The 26,125-nt window shown below is 41.6% G+C and overlaps 1 long non-coding RNA gene across 1 annotated transcript in view; it reads right to left on the bottom strand.

The window, feature by feature from the left end:
- Window positions 1-1,287: 1,287 nt before the first annotated feature.
- Window positions 1,288-26,125, bottom strand: part of LOC308280369 — a 39,307-nt gene continuing 14,469 nt past the window's right edge. The window contains exons 3-7 of the long non-coding RNA XR_013961721.1: window positions 25,877-25,981; window positions 25,581-25,610; window positions 22,858-22,899; window positions 10,676-10,876; window positions 1,288-5,519 (exon numbers count right to left, since the gene is read on the bottom strand). This is a non-coding gene — a long non-coding RNA (uncharacterized lncRNA). The remainder of the gene's footprint in view (window positions 5,520-10,675; window positions 10,877-22,857; window positions 22,900-25,580; window positions 25,611-25,876; window positions 25,982-26,125) is intronic.

The raw sequence follows: 26,125 nt of genomic DNA, 5'->3' as shown, positions 1-26,125 counted from the left end.
GCACGCTTAAGGCCTCTCCATACTTCGACCGAAATGTTCGGTGAGTTGTGTTTTCCGACGTGCAAATTTCCGAACTCCCGTTCGGTCCAATGCTTTTCAGAAGTCCCGAGGGATATAATTTTATGGTAGAAAAGGACCTTTTGACCAAAAACGGCGGTTTCGGTCGAAGTATGGAAGGGCCTTTACATCAGTGGATGGCTGGGACATTTACATTTAAAAAGCAATCGGGAGCGTGGACACACGCACGGCTTCGCAAATTATGCTTTGCACATCACCGCAGCACATCAAGCCTCAAGCAACGCAATGCGATGTGTCTGGTTAGCCATGGTTTAGCCGTTAGCGTAGCCTTCACTACACGTCTGAGGCGAGCCCTTGTGCTAACTGCTAAGCCTGTTGTAAAATGTAAACATAACAAATACTCATAGTTTCACTACTCACCGAAATTGACGGTTTTAGGGAGTTGAAAGCCTACTTTCCTTAGTGGGAACCCCCAGAGCCCTGCACATCATGTCTAAAATACACCTTTAAGCCAGAAAAGAACAATTTTATTATAAGGATAATATAGGCAGGGGTTTTCAACATGTGGTCCGGGACCCCTAGGGTCCTCAGAGTTATGACAGGGGGTCTCCAATATCCTTGTCTAATAGCTGATAGGACCCTTTTCTTTTATTTACATTACCAGTGGCAGTAACTAAACCCTAATATTCATTTATTCTGACATGTTGAGTGTTGGTCCTTTTTCAGTGATGTTGGAAGTGAAATGTTTCTACACCAAAGCAATCATGATACCAGTTTAATGTGTTCTGGCCTTATAATCCTCTCCAGGGAACTCTTTATTAAAACTGATTTCACAACTAGACGAGTGTGTGGTTTGTTGTTGTCTGTGTTTCATATACAGTATATTAATCTCTATAAACAGACATCTGTACTTGAAAACAGGATCTGTAGGCAAGGGACCGTTTGTTATTTGTTGAGAGTGACATAAATGGCATTTGAGATCAGATTTTCAGAGCTTCCAGACTGAGACACATCTTTAGAACTCTGATTTGAATCAAATTTGATGAGCAACGGTTTTCATGCCAGTCTGAACGTCTTGTGTGAAAATAATCCTAAGAAAAGAAAAATCTCTCTACTGTCCCGGAGACTTCAATGAAAAAGACATCTAAAACCAAGACTAATAAATAAGTGAAGAACATCAGATATTTAATCAGTTCATCTTTATTGTATTATTAAAACATAGTTTAAAAAGCAACAGACCATAACAATGATGTCACATAATAAATGAACTATTAACACAATGCGTCACTGGTTGGTTATTACAGTATGAGAAAATATGAAACAAAACTAAACATGGGTTAATCTTCACACTCTGAAGCATATTAACAGGTTCACAAATGCTCACAATTTTGGCAAATTATCAGTGGAGTGGAGTGAGGAGATTTAAGAGTCACACGCTGTAACCATACGTTTTAACAGAGGGCAACAGCCAGCTGCTCTGGGCGATAAATCTCCTAGTAGGCGTTCCAGCGTACCGTACGTCCTTCAATGGGTAAACAAAGCAACAAATGAATGTTATTGGCTATCGCCGGAAAATGTCCCCCATAGATAAAATGTTTTTGGACGACGTTCCTCCGGCCATTTTTCGACCATCGCCTCATCACCTGCTATCGACAGTAGTTGCCCGGAACGCACTTCCGGAAAATACGGTTGGCTGTCGCCCGCTGTTAAAATGCACCGTAACTATCCACAAGTTTACCAACAAGCTTACTGGGGAAAAATGTACACAGCTGGCCAGCATAACAACCAATCATATGAAACAGGTAAGAGGACAGGAAGTGATTCCCAACTTTCACGCAAAGGCTCATGGGACACAAGGGAAACTTGTGGATAGCCTCACTAGAGAGCAGTGAAAACCTGACATGGAATCAACATAATGACTTGGAGTTGTATCAGTGGAGAGGAGACTCAGTACAACTGAAGTGAGATTATAAAAAAAACAACAAACATCACATCCAGGTGTCTTTGTGAATCAAATGAACAGCTGTTGAAAACCATAATCACTTCCTGCCTTTATTTACATTTGATTTCACTATACGATGTCCATGTTGTAAATTAGTCAAGACTATGGTAAATTATTCTGCATTGAATTCATTATATTCACCCTGTTTTTTTGTGTGTGTGTGCGTGCGTGCGTGTGTGTGTGCGTGCGTCTGTGTGGGTGTGGCTATATGTGGGCATGCACACGTTTATGCCTGTGTATGTGTGCACATGTGTGTGTGTGTGTGTGTGTATCGTTGCTGTCGGGCAGAACTCTCAATATTTAAACTTTGTGTTGATGTGTGTGCGCGATCGTGTGTGTTTGAAGCTATGTGTGGGCGAGTGTCATGCGTGTGTGTGTGTGTGTGTGTGTGTGTGTGTGTGTGTGTGTGTGTGTGTGTGTGTGTGTGTGTGTGTGTGTGTGTGTGTGTACCATAGACTGTAGAAAAATATGGACGAAGCGAAGCCATTGGTTTCTATGCAGCGCAAATGGCCCTTTTCCACCCCTTGAAATGGGTGTCGCCATCATAGAAATAAATAGAATTGTAATGCCACCAGAGATGCTATTGGCTGCCAACGGTCACGTGCAACGCAAGGATACTCGGGAGAATGTGTTGAGGTCTGCCGAAAATATAGCAGACGAAGAAGAAAACGTGGACCGCCCACAAGCCAGCCAGCGAAAAACAAATCCAGTATGGCTGACACAGACGGACCGCAGTGACAGTAAATGTCCGAAAAACTTTTAGATTTTACCACGGAGATTTGTGCACCGAACGTTTGGACTGCAGCCGCTGCTAACCTGACCGGGCCGTCTAGGACTCTGTACCCCGCATTGGAAGCCTTGTTGAGGACTCTACTTTTGAAAGTGCCCGTGCAGTTCTGCAGGGTCTTATAATAATCCAGTTGTCCACTAGACTTTTCACAAAGCAAAGAGGCATTCGTCCAGAGAAATATGCATGGGTATTCATATTTATTAACAGGGATTTGTGATGTTTATAGGACTGAAGTTGCACTAATAGTTTTCATTCACACCTCTTAACAAAAGCTGTCGACAATGTCAATGTGACACCTATGTTAACAATGCGATTAATGTAGGAATGGATGCAATATGCATATGAATCGTCCATTGTGACTACAGTCTATGATTGTGACATGCTAAGTAGGCTACAGTAGCGAGAAGCTGGATTAATGAATTGATTTGTGAACTAATTATTAAGCTGACATTATGCAGTAGCCTATCGTGGGTTAATTATTCCTACATATTAAAGAGGTTATTTCAATCAGCGATCGTTAACGTAAATGCGCTTGATTCATGTCATTTTTTGTTTGATCATTCAGCCTATCCTCCTCTTTGATTCAGTCAATTTCATTCTGGTTTATATTTTGGAAATAAAATGTGAGATCAACCCATGCCTATTTGTGTGCGTTCCTATGCTAATTTGTGTGAAATTTGTATGTGTGAATGTAAGTGCTAACTTTGTTTGACGTGCAATCTGTTCTATTAACAATTATACTGTTGCCTCAGTGTCGTTTTCAAATGTTTTAATTAATACCATTTGGCGAGGCGCTAAATGTTGAGTGTTTCTTTTGTTTAGTTTTATATTCTATTATAGGCTATACCACTTTATGTACGAGTGGTTACTTGGGGGAAATACATTATTATACTAGCCGTTCTAAACCTACAAAAAGCCAGATAATTGCCATAACATCACGTCGCCGAAGCCTGCTATGACCAACTTCAAATTCCAAAAGAGCTCCCGACCAAGATCTCCCATACTCAGCTGGCTCCAACAACAGGATGAGGTATGCCAAGGGATACAGGATAGCAGGACATGCAATTTATGTAAAAAGTGCTGTTTTCAGTTTCCAAAATGTTACATGAAATATTTGATAAATGGTCTGAAGTAGGCCTAATGTAAAGTAAGTCTGTGGTAGGCATACATGACAAATGATCAAGAATGCCATATGCCAATGTTAAAGACGAGTTCATAAAATAATATAGGCTTCCATTGGCTTAGAACATAGGCTATTTTGGCTGAGTGGCGGCAGTGGCCACTGATAATCTGTAGGCTCATGTCGATCACGGATTGATGTGGCATGCCATACTTGCACAAATCATGACGAGAAAAAAATAAAGACGCATTGTTTTGGTGGCATTATATATAGGCTCTCATAAGTTGTTTCACAATCGGGCAGGTATTCCTTCATAATAAATAAATACCAAGTCGTGTGGCTGATATGCCTATAAGGGTAAATAAATTATAGGCGTATTAACAAAAACTATGTTTTAACATTTATAGCCTATAATTATACAGAATAGCCTATATGTGTGTTTATTTATGTCCTCGCTCATTTTAATAGCTCTGGATTAAGAGCGTCTGCCTATATTGTACAGTGTAACCTGGGTTTGTATAATAGTTTTATATTGTAAAAATGTTTATACGCCGTTGTACAAAGAAAACCGACCTACAAGCTAACAGTGCGTCGCATTACGACCGACGCTGATGAGCTGATGTGGGCAAAGGCTGATCTGGGATCAGCCGCGCCCCTGCAACTTTATCATCTATTTTAAAATAAATTGACCAAATTTCGACAAAACGCATATGATGGTGATTGAAAGGCAATTTTTAACTAGCGATAGGAACCATAAAGTATTCATGAAAATGTTAATTAAGGCTAGAACACGAAAGGGGAAAATGAATGGGATCCAATGGTGAACAATTCTTTTTGCAACCGGCCGGGGGGGAAAACAGCGCAACTAGCGGCCAATCATAGGAAGTTTTACTTCCGTATTGGAGTAATTTTAAATCGGCAGAACTATGCCCCTGGTGTGTTAGTGTAGCATCACATCAGCATCAGTGTGTGTTCCTACAGGAACACACACCTCAGTAACACTGAGGTGACACTCAGTGACACTCAGTGACACAGAGTCACTGAGGAACCAGACTCCAACAACTCGAACCCAGCATAGGGTGGTTCAGGGAATGTGTAGGATTGTGTAGGACGCAGGAGTGTAGTTTTGTCAGAGTACACTTTGTAGAAGGACACTTTGTAGGAAGTGCCAGCGGGACCAGCGGGACCTTCTTCAACATACACTGCTACTCTGCGAGAGAGACCAGCATGATCAGCATCGTATTCAATGTCGGAGACAACATACTTGTTCTTGCTCTCATCACAATCTAGACAACAGGACATTGTACTTTTACTTAACTCACATTCAGCACCATCTCCGTCCTTGTTGATTCGTCTATCTGTCACTGCTATACAAACCTTTCCACTCCACTCTACCTCCCAATAAAAGTGTGTAGGTAGACTCTTGGTACACAGAACCTGTGGCCAGCGGCCGGTAAATCTTTTTTTTTTTGTTGGGTCAGTACCGGTATAAGGCTGATCCTCCTCCACACGTGTCACCTTTTTGTTGCCGCCAGACAGAGAGAGATTTTTGTGTGCTGTATCTGGATCCAGTGTGAGAACTGGAACAACTGGTGAGGAAAACATGATACAATACAGCATCAATTTACAATCAAATATAATGTCATCATAATATAGAAATATAATGAATAATGATGAAATATGAGTGTCTAGATGTAGTCTAAATTGTTACTGTGTGTGTGTGTGTGTGTGTGTGTGTGTGTGTGTGTGTGTGTGTGTGTGTGTGCGTGCGTGCGTGCGTGCGTGCGTGCGTGCGTGCGTGCGTGCGTGCATGCATGCGTGCGTACACACACAAAAGAGCAGATCTAAATACTGACACGTTGTGAGCATGTAGATCTGCTATTTACGGCAATCTGTGTGTATATACAGTAGTACTTGTGTTTACGTTGTGCGTGCGTGCGTGCGTGCGTGCGTGCTTGCGAGTGTGTTTACAAGGACCAAATGTCCCGACAACAAGAGTATGATAAATAGATGTTGAGGAACCAGAGACATTATTATTATTATTATTCTTTTTTCTTTTTTTTACGATACATACAATACATAAAGACAAAGACACTCACATTCACACACATACCACCTGCATATGCCTATTTAGAGTAACTAGAAGCTGCAGCGTCTAGTCGGCGACCTGGCCAACTCGGAACAATGTAAATAGGGAATGAATGCCCCGCCCTTTAGGACCCGTTTTGACCATCTGTCTGCCTGTGTCCATTTATGCCCATATATGGAGATATCTGTATCTGTCTGTCTGTCTGTTGGCGTCCATTTTATGTCCATATATGGAGATCACTGCAGTTATAGTTCTGGGTCCATTTTATGCCCAGATATGGAGATATCTGTCTATCTGCGTCCATTGTATGCCCATATATGGAGTTGCAGACACAGTGCCGGTTCCCCCTTTAATGCAAACCTCATTATACCTGTTGTCATAGGACCCGTTTTGAACATCTGTTTGCCTGTGTCCATTTATGCCCATATATGGAGATATCTGTCTGTCTGCGTCCATTTTATGCCCATATATGGAGATCTTTGACCATCTGTTTGCCTCTGTCCATATATGGAGATATCTGTATCTGTCTGTCTGCAATCCATTTTATGCCCATATATGGGGGCATTCATTTTATGCCCATATATGGAGAACGCGCGTGCCCGTGGGACGAACGGTTCTCGAGATACGCGGATTACATACATACATACACACTCACAGAGATTTTTTGTTGACTCATGTGGCGTACGTGATGTCAGAGCCTTTTATGAAGTGATGTCACAATGAGTCAGAGCTTTCGCCGATTTCCTCCGGAACAGCCTGATGTCAACAATCAACCCCGCATAAGGAGATTCCGAACGTTTCTCGCCGGTTCGGGAAAACCGCGCGTCGGGTCGGGTCGAGACCCGGCACTGCACTCCGTGCCGCGGCGGGGAACGCGCGTGCCGAATCTGAAGCCGGTGGGACGAACGGTTCTCGAGATACGCGGATTACAGACACACACACAGACAGACATGCGGAAATCGGCACAAAATCGGCGCAAGCGCTGACTCACAATACAGGGGCCTTGCCTCGACCCGACAGATATCTCCGTATATGGGCATAAAAGGGACACAGACAGATATATCTCCGTATATGGGCATAAAAGGGACACAGACAGATATATGGGCACAAAAGGGACACAGACTGAGATCTCCATGACAGATATCTCCGTATATGGGCATAAAAGGGACACAGACTGATACAGAGAATGGGCATATGGGCAGATACAGAGATCTCCATATATGGGCATATGGGCATAAAATGGACGCAGATATATGGGCATAAAAGGGACACAGACTGAGATCTCCATATATGGGCATATGGGCAGATACAGAGATCTCCATATATGGGCATATGGGCATAAAAGATGGACACAGATAGAGTATATGGGCATAAAAGGGACACAGACAGATACAGAGATCTCCATATAATGGGGTTTGCATCCGTATATGGGCATAAAAGGGACACAGACAGATATATGGGCATAAAAGGGACACAGACTGAGATCTCCATGACAGATATCTCCGTATATGGGCATAAAAGGGACACAGACTGATACAGAGAATGGGCATATGGGCAGATACAGAGATCTCCATATATGGGCATATGGGCATAAAATGGACGCAGATATATGGGCATAAAAGGGACACAGACTGAGATCTCCATATATGGGCATATGGGCAGATACAGAGATCTCCATATATGGGCATATGGGCATAAAAGATGGACACAGATAGAGTATATGGGCATAAAAGGGACACAGACAGATACAGAGATCTCCATATAATGGGGTTTGCATCCGTATATGGGCATAAAAGGTACACAGACAGATATATGGGCATAAAAGGGACACAGACTGAGATCTCCATTACAGATATCTCCGTATATGGGCATAAAAGGGACACAGACTGATACAGAGAATGGGCATATGGGCAGATACAGAGATCTCCATATATGGGCATATGGGCATAAAATGGACGCAGATATATGGGCATAAAAGGGACACAGACTGAGATCTCCATATATGGGCATATGGGCAGATACAGAGATCTCCATATATGGGCATATGGGCATAAAAGATGGACACAGATAGAGTATATGGGCATAAAAGGGACACAGACAGATACAGAGATCTCCATATAATGGGGTTTGCATTAAAGGGTGGGGCATTCATTCCCTATTTACATCGTTCCCGAGTTGGCCAGGTCGCAAACTCCATATATGGGCATAAATGGGCACAGGCAAACAGATGGTCAAACCAGGTCCTACAGAGATCTCCATATATGGGCAGAAAATGGACGTAGACAGACATATCTCTCCATATATGGGCATAAATGGACACACGCAAACAGATGGTCAAAACGGATCCTATGACAACAGGTATAATGGGGTTTGCATTAAAGGGCGGGGCATTCATTCCCTATTTACATTGTTCCCGAGTTGGCCAGGTCGCCGACTAGACGCTCGGCCGCCCGAAGGGCGGCCGAGCTTCTAGTATTCATAATAATACAAAATTCCCATACATTGTTTGTATATTTTTTCTTTAACCAAATATTGTTATTACATTAGGTAGTTATTTCCATGGCATTCATATATATCTCCCAAAGCTGTTCAAAATCGCTCTGTCTACCCCCTATTATATAAGTCAGTCTCTCCAGCCCAATAGAGTTCATAAGCTCTCGATGCCACATCCTCAACGTGGGGGAATCAACGTTTTTCCAGCATAATGCCACCACCCTTCTAGCTTGGAGAAGACCAAAATCTAAGATTTTCATTTGCTTTACTGAATGTATAAAGTTCCTTGGGTGAATTCCAAGTATACAGTGCTTGGATGGTAATTTAAAAAAATTCCTGACAGACATTTTAGGATTTCATTCCAAAATATTTGCATCTTAGGACACTCCCACATACAGTGAAATAAGGTACCTTTCTCAACTAAGTACAGATATCTGGAATGTTGGCGGTCATATGGTGGAGTTTGACAGGAAACCTTGTATTACTTGTCTGTTTTTGTGCTTTTACACATGCCTGTTTCCACTCTGAGTCATCAATATCTTCCAGAATGTCCAATTTCCATGCATTTAATTTATCTGTTGCCGAATCAGTACTATATTCAACTAGCAGATTATAATATACAGATATGGAACCACTCCCTTCCATATTTAAAGTTTTCTCAAGTATTGAAAGGGGTGGAATACACATCACGTTGTCACATTTTGTTGACATAAAGCTTCTTAACTGTAAATATTTAAAACTAGAAGCAGTGCTCTTCCGAGCACAGGTCTCCACCAGGCCACACAAATGGGCCTGTTATAGCGCCACCATGAGGCTGATTTAAAAAATGGGGCAGAGGTTCTGAATTAGCATCCAGGGAGTGTGTGTGCTCAGTTTGGCAGCGATCGGGCCAACGGCGCCGGAGATTAGCTGGTAACAACCAGGCCACACGAATCGGCCTGTTATAGCGCCACCATGAGGCTGATTTAAAAAATGTGGGGCAGAGGTTCTGAATTAGCATCCAGGGAGTGTGTGTGCTCAGTTTGGCAGCGATCGGGCCAACGGCGCCGGAGATTAGCTGGTAACAACCAGGCCACACAAATCGGCCTGTTATAGCGCCACCATGAGGCTGATTTGAAAAATGTGGGGCAGAGGTTCTAGATTGGCATCCAGGGAATGTGTGTGCTCAGTTTGGCAGCGATCGGGCCAACGGTGACTGAGATTAGCTGCACACAAACTGCGAGGACACACGGACGGACGGACGGACGGACACATGGACGGACGGACGGACGGACGGACGCACGGACGCACGGACGCACGGACGGACGGAGGGGAAAACATACTCTCCCTCAGCCTTCGGCTGGTGGAGACAATAATAAATATAGCTGCAAGCACCGATAAAGTGGCCAAAAACTCCTCAAATCATGAACACAGCCTGCGATCATGCATGCAGTGTCCGACTGCGTCAGTAACGTCAAAGAGAGCACAGCCTGACATTTTGTACTTTTATAGCCATTGTTTTTTGGCTTGAAGCGAGCCCACAATTGTTTCGAAGGAACAAGATTTTCTAGTTGTAATAGTAATCTTATAATGAAAAATATATTTTGTGTTTGTGTTCAATTGTTAAGAAGAATTCCACATTTTTCAAGATTGTTCAACATATCTACAAGCTCACAATCGGTTTTATGGAATATTTTATAGCAGGGAAACACTGCCCTACAAAGCCAAAGTGCAGGAACTATGAAAATAAATTAACCAATAAATGTGTTTAAAAATGTTTCAACTGGTCAGCCAAATAAGATATCGCCATCTAAGTGAATTACATTAATTGTATATCTGTTCTTATCTTGAGGTAATTGTAAATGTACAGTAGTTACTGCACTTTGGTTTTCCAGACAATACGGAAACATAACAAGATATTGCATTGCATATTATCTAGGCCGAGTAGGTATTGGTGCAAAACTGTGTGTGTGCTGGTTATCTACAGAGTACCTCAAAAAAAAGGTTTTACTATTTAAGGTCAAATAGTTGAACTGACACAGCACTGTTTATGTTCTGCATCACAGTAAGAAGTAAGAGGAACTAAACATGATCCTTCGATTAACTCAAAACCATTCAAATAAAATATTTATGCGCATTTAAAAATATAACATTCATCATTCACAGGACACAATTCATACTTACTCATCGCAACCAAGTAAGTCTTTCTCTGCAGTTTACGGTTCACCTCCACAGAATAGTTTCCCAAGTCGTCCATGGACATGTTGTTGACGATCAACGTTCCATTTTCAGGACAGGGCGTTGCTACCTCCTTGGTGCCATGTTTCCACAGGAAAGGGCCAGAGCTGGTATCTTCTGGACGCAATTTAAGCACCCTCGGAGTGCCTGTGTGGAGAAAATGAATTCAGTCTAGTTAAACAGTTGAAGCAGTCATTAATGAGATAAAGTAGAAGAGAGCTTTAGATGCACAAATAAGCAGCTAAATCAGTCTACAACAAAACTAAAACAAACAAAATGACAATAATCACTACAGCAGGGGTTCCCAAACTTTTTTGGCTCAGGCACCCCTACATTATATTCATAATTTTCACTCCCAGCACCTTACATTTAAACCATATTTTAGCATTTATGTTGCGAGGAAAACGTTGAGATAATAGCCGTTAGAACTGACTGAAAACATTTGTACTTCAAGTTTAAAATGATACTAAATATTTTTTTAAGTGTCCAAATAAATTCCAAATATTATCAAATTATCTTGTGGCACCCCTGGACTGCCATCACGGCACCCCTGCCCCATAACACATTTTTGGACCATAATGCCTCAAATCACTCATGCAGCGTCCGATTGCCGTGAAAGGCCCAAGAACATGTGGCACCCTTTTCACATTGGCCTATTATAGCGCCACCAGGAGGCCAAAAAAACCTACCTGACCTGCCGGAGACCTGTTCTCGGAAGAACACTGCTTCTAGTTTTCTTAGATTTTTTTCCCCCTACTTTTCTTGCTTTTCCTGCTTTTTTCCCACTGCTTTTTTCCCTTCCTATTTTTTCCTGCCTTGGCCACTTGATTGCTGCTTGCAGCTATATTATAGCATTGTTTTTTGGCTTAAAGTGAGCCCACAACTGTTTCTAAGGAACAGTATTTTCTAGTTAGTGGTTAGAATAATCAAATAATATTTTTTTAGAATAAAAATCGAATATTAAATCTATTATTTTTTTAATTGTTATTGTTTTTAATAATTACTTTCTCTTGCAAAGACTATATTGTCATCCAAACCATGCCCATAGTAACCACATTTTAGAGGATAGCCTACCTACTACCTACTAGTATGGGTGTAATATTTATTTATTCAAAATAATTATTAATTAAAGCTGCAAGCAGCGATGACCGGGCCCTCGCAGCTCTACCACGTCACAAGGGGCAGCGGTTTCACTATTACACTTATTGCCCTTTTACACTTATTGCCCTATTACACTATTACACTTATTTCACTATTACACTTGTTGCGCTATTACACTATTATACTTACTAGAAGCTCGGCCGCCCTTCGGGCGGCCGAGCGTCTAGTCGGCGACCTGGCCAACTCAGGAACAATGTAAATAGGGAATGAATGCCCCGCCCTTTAATGCAAACCCCATTATACCTGTTGTCATAGGATCCGTTTTGACCATCTGTTTGCGTGTGTCCATTTATGCCCATATATGGAGAGATATGTCTGTCTACCTCCATTTTCTGCCCATATATGGAGATCTCTGTAGGACCTGGTTTGACCATCTGTTTGCCTGTGCCCATTTATGCCCATATATGGAGTTTGCGACCTGGCCAACTCGGGAACGATGTAAATAGGGAATGAATGCCCCACCCTTTAATGCAAACCCCATTATATGGAGATCTCTGTATCTGTCTGTGTCCCTTTTATGCCCATATACTCTATCTGTGTCCATCTTTTATGCCCATATGCCCATATATGGAGATCTCTGTATCTGCCCATATGCCCATATATGGAGATCTCAGTCTGTGTCCCTTTTATGCCCATATATCTGCGTCCATTTTATGCCCATATGCCCATATATGGAGATCTCTGTATCTGCCCATATGCCCATTCTCTGTATCAGTCTGTGTCCCTTTTATGCCCATATACGGAGATATCTGTCATGGAGATCTCAGTCTGTGTCCCTTTTATGCCCATATATCTGTCTGTGTCCCTTTTATGCCCATATACGGATGCAAACCCCATTATATGGAGATCTCTGTATCTGTCTGTGTCCCTTTTATGCCCATATACTCTATCTGTGTCCATCTTTTATGCCCATATGCCCATATATGGAGATCTCTGTATCTGCCCATATGCCCATATATGGAGATCTCAGTCTGTGTCCCTTTTATGCCCATATATCTGCGTCCATTTTATGCCCATATGCCCATATATGGAGATCTCTGTATCTGCCCATATGCCCATTCTCTGTATCAGTCTGTGTCCCTTTTATGCCCATATACGGAGATATCTGTCATGGAGATCTCAGTCTGTGTCCCTTTTATGCCCATATATCTGTCTGTGTCCCTTTATTGTGTCCATCTTTTATGCCCATATGCCCATATATGGAGATCTCTGTATCTGCCCATATGCCCATATATGGAGATCTCAGTCTGTGTCCCTTTTATGCCCATATATCTGCGTCCATTTTATGCCCATATGCCCATATATGGAGATCTCTGTATCTGCCCATATGCCCATTCTCTGTATCAGTCTGTGTCCCTTTTATGCCCATATACGGAGATATCTGTCATGGAGATCTCAGTCTGTGTCCCTTTTATGCCCATATATCTGTCTGTGTCCCTTTTATGCCCATATAGGGAGATATATCTGTCTGTGTCCCTTTTATGCCCATATACGGAGATATCTGTCGGGTCGAGGCAAGGCCCCTGTATTGCCCATATATGGAGATCTCTGTATCTGCCCATATGCCCATATATGGAGATCTCAGTCTGTCGGGTCGAGGCTAGGCCCCTGTATCTGCCTGCAGTGATGTCACAATGACTCAGCGCTTGCGCCCGGCACTGCAGTGATGTCACAATGAGTCAGCGCTTGCGCCGATTTTGCGCCGATTTCCGCATAAGGAGATTCCGAACGTTTCGCGCCGGTTAGGGAAAACCGCGCGTCGGGTCGGGTCGAGGCCCGGCACTGCACTCCGTGCCGCGGCGGGGAACGCGCGTGCCGAATCTGAAGCCGGTGGGACGAACGGTTCTCGAGATACGCGGATTACAAACACACACGCAGAGACTTCTCGCATTTATAGATAGATTACACTATTAGACTTCTTGCACTATTACACTATTACACTTATTGTGCTATTACACTATTACACTTATTACGCTATTACAGTTATTACACTATTACACTTATTATGCTATTACACTATTACACTTATTACACTATTACACTATTACATTTATCACACTATTACACTATTACACTTATTACACTATTACACTATTACACTATTACACTTATTACACTATTACAGTTATTGTGCTATTACACTATTACACTTATTACACTATTACACTTATTGCACTATTACACTATTACACTTATTACACTATTACACTATTACACTTCTTATACTATTACACTATTACACTTATTGCACTATTACACGTATTACACTTATTACACTATTACACTTATTGTGCTATTACACTATTAAACCTATTACACTATTACACTTATTATACTATTACACTATTACACTTATTACACTATTACACTTATTACGCTATTACACTTATTGCGTTATTACACTATTACACTTGTTACACTATGACACTATTACACTTATTACGCTATTACACTTATTGCGCTATTACACAATTACACTTATGGCGCTATTACACTATTACACTTATTACACTATTACACTATTACACTTATTGCGCTATACACTATTACACTTATTACACTATTACACTATTACACTTATTACACTATTACACTATTACACTTATTACACTATTACACTTATTGCGCTATTACACTATTACACTTATTGCGCTATTACACTATTACACTATTGCACTTATTACACTATTACACTTATTGCGCTATTACACTATTACACTTATTACACTATTACACTTATTACACTATTACACTATTACACTTATTACACTATTACACTTATTACACTATTACACTTATTGCGCTATTACACTATTACAGTTATTATACCTAGACACAGTTACACTATTGCACTTATTACAAACCATTGAAAAGATAGCAAATAGGAACTAAGGTGAAGGACTCTTAATCAAGTCTTATGACACCAGCCACAACTCTTTTCGACAAACGGTTGATGAGTAATAGCCAAAAAAAGGAACAATCAAGTATTGACCAATCAGAAGAGGGGGCACTTCCTGTTTGGTGAAGGAAGTTTGACGCTTCGCCACGGGCACGCCGTTTTACGAAAACTCACCATTTTGATAACTTTTCATCGTTAAGATGTCTTGAGTATGCCGAGCGAATGTGAAGTTGATCTGATTAACCCCTAGGAGGAGTTCGTTAAAGTGCAACACGTGAAAACCGCCAAAAATGCGCCAAAACGCCACTAATTAGTCAAAATGGCTGACTTCCTGTTTGGTTTCGGACATGGCGCCGAGAGACTTTTTTGTGAGTCCGGACATGATACAGGTGTGTACCAATTTTCATACTTGTGGGTGAAACCGTATAGTGGGGCTGTTGCGTTTAAATTTTGTAGGGGGCGCTGTTGCACCATTAGGCCACGCCCCCTTTATTTTATTTTTAATTACGTAATTTTTCGCCACTTGTGATGTGTGTGCAAAGTTGTGCAACTTTTGAAGTACGTTTTAAGGCTCAAAAACGCGATTTATTCGGGGGAATAATAAGAAGAAGAATAATCTTTACGATTACAATAGGGTCCTCACACACTGTGTGAGTTCGGGCCCTAATTATTAATTATTCTCTTCTGCATTAGCATTGTCATTGCCAGGACCATAGAGGCATATAGAGGAACTACAGTATATGTCAGGACACAGTTTCTATCAGGAATGTTGGAGCATCCAGAGTCAGTGCCAAACTAACAGGAGGGAAGCTATTCCCCCAGTAAAGCAAAGTCCTATGAGGTGGCCACTGGCCAGACCATGTACAAATCGTTGTATAATAGTAGTATAACTACTCCCGCCGCTCTGCCGCCACTTGCGACTGTTATTCCGCGGACGGCAGAAATATCCGTGAATGGCCGAGAAATCAGCGGGTGGCCTCGAATTCTGCGATAAATTCTGTGATCGTCCCCTGGGGGGGACTACTTATGAGCGGACATGCCCATAACATAATTCTCTTATCTGTCTCTCTGTCTGCATAGAACAGCAAACACACTACTCAGGAACCTACTGGTACTGTTTCTCAACTCTCCCAGAGACAATTCTACGTTCCTGTTGTTCCTGCGCTTTTTAAAATCACCTGGACGTGGCGCCTTCATCCTTGGCGCATTCATCCCTAGGGGTGAATGTGGCTACCTCTTCTAATTAAAGGAGTTGTTCAGATCAAACGGCTTCTGCTCTGCACCAGAGCAGGGAGAGGAGAGCCTAGAAAGGGAGGGGATCTTCTCGTCTGTTTGACAAGTAAGGGTGCCTGTGAGGTCAAAACAGCAGTTTGGTTGGTCTCAGGACGTTGTGTAAACACAATCCAATAAAAAACACTGACTTTGAAGCTAAAGAAATAACCGCACTAGAATAAAGTCTATCTACTCTGTTAGTTATGAGAGGGCCCGCAAAATCTAGCAACAGGGGCAGCCAAAATCTAGCAACAGGGGCAGCTATGAAAAAAATCGACTAAAGCAGGTATGAAGGGGTATGATAAAAGGCAGATTTAACCCTATGTGTGTTTTGGTCTGAACAACTCCTTTAAGTGGTGAGAGGACTGGGTGGGGGCCAGTTCATTTCACGCTTTCTCCTTCCAGGACCAGTGGGCAGTGGTTTCCTGGTAAGGGGTGGGGGGGGGGGGGGGGACCCTATTCCTTATAAGGCAGTCTTAGTCTGCTCATTAGTAAATGAAGCTCACATTGGTCTAGTAGGTCCTTATAAGGCAGACCTGTACCTGTCCTTAAATAGCCTCACGTAGCCAGGCTTACTCATCTGCAAAGAGAAAAGCCTGGTCAAGACCATAGGCTGAAACGGCATGAAACAGTGCTACTTCAGCCGGGAGAATTTCACCGGATGTTATTGTTTTTTCATATTCCCCGCTGGCGAAAAAAAATGTTCTACTTCTCCCGAACCATCGGTTGCGCTCGTAATAAACAATATCCAAACAAAAACATGGATTCTGACAAAGGACACCTATTAAGAGCGAGTTAAGAGCTACAATCTTTATGTAAACGGACTGCAACGCATGACGTAACTTCCGTTAACCACAGCACTTCCGCCACTTCCGGTGTCTGTAGGTTCATGCCGTTTCATCGGCTATTCTGACCAGGGTGGTCCTTTAGTGCTTAAGGCAGACTTTGGTTTATCAGGGTCTCTCTCTTTATTTTGATTCCCCGCCCCTGGGTCCGGTGTGGGGTCACGTCAGTGGGGGCGTGGCCATCGCCCGGTGGGTGAGCGGGTGATCTGAGGTCGGTTGTCGTAGCTCCCGGGAGTGTATGGCTCAAAGAGGAAGGAGGTATGAACTGGAAGTGTGCTAATTAACGTGAGGTTTCATATGAAACCATTGTTCATGTAACACTGGAAGGAGTACCGTCTGCTAAATACCTAAACTGTACCGTCTGCTAAATGCCTAAACTGTAAACTGAGTACCTCCTTCCGGTAAGGTCCCTTTGTTTGCAGATGAAAGCAGAGAGACAGTTTTGGAAGATTATGCCAAAGGCATGTCCGCTCACCCATTCCCAGCCAACTTAAAATATGGATGTGCGCAAATAACGCCAGGAAATATTAATATTTTAATGTGATCAATAGTCTGAGTTTGAACAACAGTGTTGGGAAAGTTCACTTTAAAAATGAACTAGTTCAAGTTCAAGTTCAGAACTTCTAAAATGAACTAGTTCATTTTTAGTTCATAATTCCCCATTATGAACTAAAGTTCATGGTTCCCCAAAATGAACTACATAGTTCTTTTTTAGTTCTTTTTTTAACCATATTTTTTTTATATACTTTTGGCAATTCAAAAAAAAGGGGAAAAAATATATAAAGGTCTATATATATATATATTATATATATAGACCTAAACATTTATATATTATATAAATGTTTAGACGTTTCTGCATGCTATTATTTGTCAAAATTATTGACTCAACCCATATTATATAGAAACACACACAGCAATAATTTCATCCAACTTAACATTGAGGTGCCCACAACATCAGTCTTCCTGCACCCTTATTGTGAAGGACTGCATGTAATAACCATGTTATTGTCTCATTGTGTGAAATATCATAATATTCAAAAACAAATATTTGACTCCAATTGATTCCCCACACAGTATTGACTTGATATAGCAATACAAAATAATATATATATTACACAGCAGTTGTGGGAAAACTAAGACATTGTTCAAAAAACACAATTCCGATTTTGGTAATAGGGCAAAAAATATATTTTTCTTCAATCTACTGTCTTGATACTCTAACCAAAATTGTGCTATAGACCATAATCTACAAATTGGAAGTGAAAGAAACTTTAACACACATTTGAAATGAAAACAAAAAATTACATGTACAGGGAACCCCACTAGAAAAAAACAAAAAGTTACATGTACAAGGAACCCCACTAGAAGGCAGACGTTTCTAAACCGTGCACAGCATGATCCGCGTTGGTTAAAATAGCTGATCTACAAGCTCACGTTGTCTCGTGGATGCGACGCGTTGTGAGCTTGCAGATCAGATATTCTCGCCGTGCAACACACATAGGACAAAGTATAGTCAGTCAGGCTTGCGAGACGAGGAGGAGATTCACACACACACACACACACACACACACACACACACACACACACACACACACACACACAGTGCAGGAGCAGAGTGCAGAGTAGACAGCACTGCATATCAACGGAGCCTCCGACGAACGTTCACGAGGCACTGCTGCGTGCAGTGCCTACTATTGGAGCACGTGAATGAAAAGAGAGACGAGAGGAGCAGAGGACAGACGACCGCGGAGGCGCGGACCGCCGCATGAACGGCCGACGAACGCCGACGAACGTCGTTCACGGGCGTCAGAATGACCGCGTTCGACAATATCGTTCATCAAGCGAAAACAATTACGTTCAGTTCACGTTCGCCCAAAATATGAACGTGTTCATGAACGATCGTTCTTTGAACGCGTTCGGGTACAACACTGTTGAACAAACAACTCCCAAAAACACCACCAGGGCGCGCCATCGTAACACTGTAAACATCACAGGTCTCTGTGTGGAGCTGTGTGAAGCGCCCCTCCCAGCCCCTCCTCTATGGGTTTTAAAATGGCTGCGGGCCGGAGTCTACTACGCGCTGTAGCAGATCGATTCGTCGCAAAAACCAGTGACGTCATCGACTCATCCTTTTTTTTCCACAGTCTATCGTCACCGCCAGTACAAGGTAATCGAAACCGTTTGGGCCGCTAATACATCGATCGGCAGGGAAGTCCATAGTGACATAGTCGACCTCAAAGTCGACAGGCGCTGATCATGTTAAGGGGGGCCGGCGAGGCAGGCCTTAAGAATTTGAGTGACATGCCATCCCGACCAATTGTCATACGGGTGTACATGAGTAGGAGCTCTGTTGATGCGGCGCAAGAGTGCCTCCCAGAGGAAGGAGTTATTCCTTCCAGTGTTAAATGAACAATGGTTTTATACGAAACCTAGCGTTTTTTTTGTATTATTAGGCTCAGAAAAGTGAGTTAATTGGCCTCTGGACGTACACATCATCGTCCAGGGGAGGGTGTGGTTTTATCACCTTGCTGTTACTTTACAGTGTTTGTATCGTTCCAATTTTTACTATTAACATTTATCACTGTGGTTGTTAAGTTCCAAAAGAGGCGACAATTAACAGGAACATTCCTGAACTATGGCACCTACAGGAATATAGGTATATTATCTTTATCTTAAGTCAAAATGCAACAGAACACAGAGAGAAGAAATCCTGCCATAGCTCACTGGAGTGGAGTTTGCAGTTTTAACATTTTAATACACGTTTTAAGGACCACGACAAAGACTAATATGATTGGTAAAAACAGCATGTCATAATTGCTTTAACACATTCCAGATTGATTGATTAATTGATTCCAGATGGGGACCCTAATGCAAATGAGACAAAAATCTAAAAAATATTAGAACTCAAGTCTCCATGGCATGCGTAATCAATAGAAAAAAAGTCATTTTGGGGGTGAACTACTCCTGAACTACTCCTTAAAGCCTTATATTATACTTTTATCCAATCAAGAGAGAGAACCCCAAAAAGATAATTTATTTATTGTACAGTGCTCCAGTTCCAATTGTCATCGCCATGAAATTACATTTGTTTATCCTGTATCCTTCCTGAGTTTCAGGAGTTGTCAAGAGTTTGTCTGACAGCTGAATCGTTTATTGTCCACACGATGGAGGACAGTACAGTACAGTGTCCTTGTTTAATTTAATGTGTTGTTGTTGTTCATGAATTAATAACACAATGAAATATAAATGACACATTTGGTTGTAAACTTCTAAATAAAACCCATGTTGTGGATTTGAAATCAAACCTACCTGGCAATGTAGGACAAAGTTAAGCAAACTGAAAATGGTTGCTGAAACCGTTAAGTGTCAGTTAAAATAATATCACCAGTAAGACTCCCTAATCGGGAGATAAGCGACCGTTGGTCGCTTATCTCCACAAATAGGCCAAAAGTTTGTTTTACCAATTATCAAGACATACGGGCAGTTGACAGTTTGCCATGGTTACTCATTGAAGTTGAATCTCCATATATGGAGATAACCTACGCATCACACTAAGTCTGACCTCACCAGCCCATATTTGGGCATGAGCAACTTATGTCTCCATATATGGAGATATGATGGCATCACACAGTCCTCAGCCGATGATGTGGCGTGATGTCATACAATACACAAACGAGCCCTACAGTATAAAGGGGCAATTCTTGCCAGGAAAGAAGCATTTCTTCGACTCAGACCTTATCGCCAGGGTTGGCTTATAGCAGCTGTCGGTAGGACCATATATGGATTCTGTTAGTGTGGATCTCCTAACAGGGCATCATCTGGGATACAATCCCTTTTATGCCCATATATGGAGATCCCTAACAGAATCCCTTTCATGCCCATATATGGAGATCCCTAACAGAATCCCTTTTATGCCCATATATGGAGATCCCTAACAGCATCCCTTTTATGCCCATATATGGAGATCACTAACAGCTAACAGAATCCCTTTTATGCCCATATATGGAGATCACTAACAGAATCCCTTTTATGCCCATATATGGAGATCCCTAACAGAATCCCTTTTATGCCCATATATGGAGATCCCTAACAGAATCCCTTTTATGCCCATATATGGAGATCCCTAACAGAATCCCTTGTATGCCCATATAAGGAGATCCCTAACAGAATCCCTTTTATGCCCATATATGGAGATCCCTAACAGAATCCCTTTTATGCCCATATATTATGGAGAAATCCCTGCTCTGAGTATCTGACATCAGTGTGATGTCACCTGTTTATGCCAATATATGGAGATCCCTGCTCTGCGTATCTGGTTGCTATGGTAAACAGTTGGTTGCTAGGGTAAACAGTTGGTTGCTAGGGTAAAACCATGGTTGCTAAGGTGGTTGCTAACGTACACTAACAGACCAGCAACAACAGACTGTTGCCACAGCAATAACGTACACTAAGGTTTGTGTACACATGTGGTGTGATGTCATACTGATGCGGAGATATGAGCAGGGCAAAGGTGTGACATGTGACGTGTGACCGACGGACGGACGGACGGACGGACGGCCGGTGGAGGTTTTCATAGTAAACTGCTCCCTGACGGTCGCAACCAGTAAGACTCCCTAATCGGGAGCTTATCTCCACAAATAGGCCAAAAGTTTGTTTTACCAATTATCAAGACATACGGGCAGTTGACAGTTTGCCATGGTTACTCATTGAAGTTGAATCTCCATATATGGAGATAACCTACGCATCACACTAAGTCTGACCTCACCAGCCCATATTTGGGCATGAGCAACTTATGTCTCCATATATGGAGATATGATGACATCACACAGTCCTCAGCCGATGATGTGGCGTGATGTCATACAATACACAAACGAGCCCTACAGTATAAAGGGGCAATTCTTGCCAGGAAAGAAGCATTTCTTCGACTCAGACCTTATCGCCAGGGTTGGCTTATAGCAGCTGTCGGTAGGACCATATATGGATTCTGTTAGTGTGGATCTCCTAACAGGGCATCATCTGGGATACAATCCCTTTTATGCCCATATATGGAGATCCCTAACAGAATCCCTTTCATGCCCATAAATGGAGATCCCTAACAGAATCCCTTTTATGCCCATATATGGAGATCCCTAACAGCATCCCTTTTATGCCCATATATGGAGATCACTAACAGCTAACAGAATCCCTTTTATGCCCATATATGGAGATCCCTAACAGAATCCCTTTTATGCCCATATATGGAGATCACTAACAGCTAACAGAATCCCTTTTATGTTCATATATGGAGATCCCTAACAGAATCCCTTTTATGCCCATATATGGAGATCCCTAACAGAATCCCTTTTATGCCCATATATGGAGATCCCTAACAGAATCCCTTTTATGCCCATATATGGAGATCCCTAACAGAATCCCTTTTATGCCCATATATGGAGATCCCTAACAGAATCCCTTGTATGCCCATATATGGAGATCCCTAACAGAATCCCTTTTATGCCCATATATTATGGAGAAATCCCTGCTCTGAGTATCTGACATCAGTGTGATGTCACCTGTTTATGCCCATATATGGAGATCCCTGCTCTGCGTATCTGGTTACTATGGTAAACAGTTGGTTGCTAGGGTAAAAAAACATGGTTGCTATGGTAAACAGTTGGTTGCTAGGGTAAACAGTTGGTTGCTAGGGTAAAACCATGGTTGCTAAGGTGGTTGCTAACGTACACTAACAGACCAGCAACAACAGACTGTTGCCACAGCAACGTACACAAAGGTTTGTGTACACATGTGGTGTGATGTCATACTGATGCAGAGATCTGAGCAGGGCAAAGGTGTGACGTGTGACGTGTGACTGACGGACAGACGGCCGGTGGAGGTTTTCATAGTAAACTGCTCCCTGACGGTCGCAATTAATACACAATAGACAGGTTATAACATAAGAGAAAAAGACATACCAGATGTTGCTTTAGTGCATTTGACGACTTGTACCGGTATTTCTAGGATACAAACATGTACAGTACACAGACACACACAGTCACACACGCACATAAACATACACACCACACAAAGAGACACAAAACACAAGTCAGCAATTGCCATGAACAAATGAGTAGCAGTTCTCTGGGTGTGATGCTAAATTAGAGCTCTGCATCCAACAGAAATACAAAGAATTACAAAGAAAGACAGAATAAATGTTGTTCCTCATGGAGCAATGTCCTTATAGCAGACCAGTCTCCATGTGGACGTCTGAGCACAGGACCAGACCTCCTAAACATGTCTTCAATTCTCTGCATTTATGATCAAATAAAACACACAACAACCATGCTTTATGAAAGCTTGATGATGTTGTTTTTGTTGTCACTGTGAGATGGCAGCAGTCAAATAAGAAATACATAGAAAAACACTGCTTTCATTTTCTTCTTCAGATTCATTGAATCAGTTGCTGCCGAGTAGAGAGGAAAAGATCTGTTTAATTTCACATTCTTACAGTCAAGCTATGAAATAAACACCAGCTTCATTTTCGGGCTGCAACTATCAATCATTTCTATTATTCTATTGATCAAATTTCTTTTAATCTAATAGTCGAGAAGCGCATTTTTTAAAAATAAATTATATTATTTTTATATAATTATGAACAACCATTACTTTATACTTCATTGCACAACAGTGTTGAAAATAGCAGATCTACAAGCACACAGCCCTTTGTGATATTTTCACTTCTTTATGTTTTGATTTGCTTTAAAGTAGGGATCAATTATGAATCAGTTATATTATTCAATTATTGATTATGTATTATAATTGATTTAATTGATTAGTTTAATGAACTGTTGCATCCCTACTTCATTTTCTTGTAGGTTTTGCCACGTGAAGAGACAAACTTTATGACTCTGTTTCATTACCTGGGTCTACAGTATATTTATCAAGCCTCTCGTGGTAGTGAAATCAAGGTTCAAGTGCCATGCAATAAAGTGCACATTGTCCGTGAAAGTGAATCTACTTATAGGAAATACCAATAAAGTGCACATATGAGGAATAGGTTATCTCCTGCCTCCTGGACCTACCCAGAGCAGCATTCAGTGCGCAGATAGTCACAGGAACAAATGAATATTTGTGGCTGTTTGTTGTGGCACAAGCAGCTCGCAAACGGTGGCCAGATGGAAGGAGTTCATATTCTTTATTTAATGGGTGAGCAGCATCGGAACGATTCAACAGAGCTTTGTTGAGCACCTGTCTGTTGAAAATTCATCTGTGTGCCAGATACTTTAGAGGCAACTTTTACATCAGTCCTAAGAATGTGATCCTACTTTTAGACACAGCATGTTGTCATATTCATGGAGCTCATTGGTCATCAACATGTCCGTACGGACAAATGTGTCCGTGGACAATATTGTCGGTTTTACACACCATTTGCTCTTATTTTAATCATAATACCCAATTACTAAATGTCAAGTCTCCAGGATATCTTCAGAATATGACACTGATTTAAGGGCTTTGCACACGGTCACAGACACACGATTTTTCACACGGAGAAAACAGAGGATTTCATTTTTTAAAAGAAAACAATGATTCTCTATGTTCTCATGCACACCGGCTACGAATTTGCTGTGTGGCAAGTGGCTCCGGGGCAGTGCCGAGTAGAATAGTAAAAGTATCAATACTGCAAAGTAGAAATAGTAAAAGTCCCTAAGGCAAAATGTAGCCTACTGAGTATGAAAGTGTTGGCGCAAGTAAAGTAGCCTACAAGTAGAAGTATAAAATGTTTGGAAATAGCAGATCTATCAGACTTACAGCGCATCGTGTTGTGGGCTTGTAGATCTGCTATTTTCAAATAGCCACTATTACTGCAAAGTAACTAGTAACTCCGCACAGCCTTGTACACCAAATCTAACGTTTGTTAATCATGCAGCAAATGGAAAAAACACAGCAGTTAATAATTGCATCTGTGTGCAAAGCCTCTTTCTATGACACTATGGCACATTTTCAATGAACTAGTACTAACTAATGGTGCTCAAACGTTTTAAGTGCAAGGACCCCCATAACTCTGACAAAGTGTACAAATGGTTCCATTTGAACACTCTCAGAGTTAGAACCTCTTATGGTCATTCAGGGCTAGTGTTATGAGCTTGTAGATCTGCTATTTTTACTATTTTTGCACGGCACCATTGTGTGACGAAGTATAAAGTAATGCACATTGTTAATCGTTTTGTTGATACATAACGTTCCTCGATTAATGGATTAATAACTTGTAATTGATAATCGCTGAGAAAAGAATGGATAGTTGCAGCTCTACAACACTGTGATTACTAACAACATTAAGTATTCTCACTTTATAACAACTCAGTCGTCACAGCAAGCAGGAACAATAATCCCTGATGATTGGAGGTTAATGATGAACACACACATATCATGTGTTATGCTATATTTATACTAATATTATTTTCATAATGACAAAAATATTTTATAAATATTATTATGGGTGTCCCGCACACTGTCTTCACAGCAGAGCTGGTGTGAAGTGGCTGTTCATTATGAAGCATTGTGTTAGTTCATGCAGGCCACAGGAGGCATAAGCCTCAGCTGCTGTAGGCTGCCTGTCAGTCTTGTTAATAATCAGCCTAGCTTCCTATACTGTTCAATACCAAAGCAGCCACACCTCTACATTCCAATCAGAGCTCACCTTTAGGAGAAGACATCTTCTTTATATGATCTGAGATGGAATTCAAACAGTGATAACATAACACAACAGTGGTATTAGGTTTCACGTGCATGTATACACACACACACACACACACGCACGCATGCACGCACACACACACACACACACACACACACACACACACACACACACACACACACACACACACACACACACACACACACTAAACTATTTGACACTGCATGTAGCAGCTGAGTAGTAACTTTGTAAGCATGTTGTATTTTATGTGTAATGTTGTAAGCAGTAGAGAAACGTACCACGATATTTCACAGCCAGCACCAAACCCACTGCAAGGAAGACAACAACAATGCCTCAAACAATCCCTCCCACAGGTGTCTCTTTCACAGGTTCAGGTTCAGGTTCTTAGGAGACAAAATAAACAATTGCATTAACGGGTTTAATTTGCTTTCAATTCAAGAATAATAAATACATATTTTACATTTTGTTGACAATGCCATTTGTTTAAATAATGGGGGAGATGTCATTATTTTAAACACACTCGGGCA

Source organism: Nannobrachium achirus (assembly GCF_963921795.1).
Source record: "Nannobrachium achirus genome assembly, chromosome: 24".
Lineage (NCBI taxonomy): Eukaryota > Metazoa > Chordata > Actinopteri > Myctophiformes > Myctophidae > Nannobrachium > Nannobrachium achirus.
Note: the sequence above shows the minus strand (reverse complement) of the source record. Positions and strands in the feature narration are given on the sequence as shown.